The following is an 843-nucleotide window of genomic DNA, read 5'->3' as shown; positions in this document are numbered from 1 at the left end:
GCAGTGACAGCTCCCAGGGCTCTGATGTGTCTCCCCTTGTAGAGGTGAGACCCTGCGTCGGGAGGGATGGGCAGAGGGGAGGACGGGGTGGGGGGAGTCAGAGGGACACTGTGAGCATGAAGTGGATTCTGAGAATGTCACCAGCTACAGCCACTGACCTGACTCTGTTCATGATGCTTGTCCTCCACAGCGTGAGGCAGCTGCCTTGTGGGGACCGAGTGATGGAGGATGTGTTCACGCTTCCACTTCCTGACTCAAGGACCTCTGATGGGGGTGCTGCCCCAGCCCTGCTCCCCAGGCTTTCCTGTCAGCCGAGGCAGGCTGGGCCCTCCCCATCCCTGCCTTTACTCCCTGGGGCTTGAGCTGCAACTTCCTGCTCCGCATTGAAATGAGACTCTGCATTGACCTGGTTTTTTAATTCTTGCCATGACTGCTGACAGGTAATTAAAGGAGACCCTTTAAGTATTTTCTCAGAGGAAATAAATGGAGGCACCAAGGATTCTGCAGATTCCTGTGTATGTTGTGCTCTTTGCAGGGGGGACTGGCTGGGCTGTGAGACCAGCGTGAGGGCGGTGCCTGTGCCCAGGTGGCGCTCAGTACATCCTGGGTTTGAAGTGGCCACTCCTCGGCCGGGTCACATCTCTGCTCCTCTGACCTTGTCCCTCAGTGGAAGCCTGTCCCACCAGGACCTGTGGTCACAGGGAAGCACATCCCCCAGGCCTTGTCACCTCTAATGCAGCGCATCTCCAGGCCCCTGTCATCCCAGGCTCAGGTCTGGGTCTGGCCCTCAGAACCCATCTTCTGGGTGTTGGTTGTTTCTTTGCTTTTGTGGATATGATGCCT

At 57.2% G+C, this 843-nt stretch overlaps 1 long non-coding RNA gene across 1 annotated transcript; it reads left to right on the top strand.

Annotated features, from left to right (window-relative positions):
• Nucleotides 1–506, top strand: LOC102774599. The gene is made up of 2 exons (XR_435113.2): nt 1–44; nt 191–506. It is a non-coding gene; the product is annotated as an uncharacterized LOC102774599 (long non-coding RNA).
• Nucleotides 507–843: the final 337 nt, after the last annotated feature.

Source organism: Myotis davidii, unplaced genomic scaffold (assembly GCF_000327345.1).
Source record: "Myotis davidii unplaced genomic scaffold, ASM32734v1 scaffold9570, whole genome shotgun sequence".
Taxonomy (NCBI): Eukaryota; Metazoa; Chordata; class Mammalia; order Chiroptera; family Vespertilionidae; genus Myotis; species Myotis davidii.
This window is presented reverse-complemented; position numbering and strand designations above follow the sequence as displayed.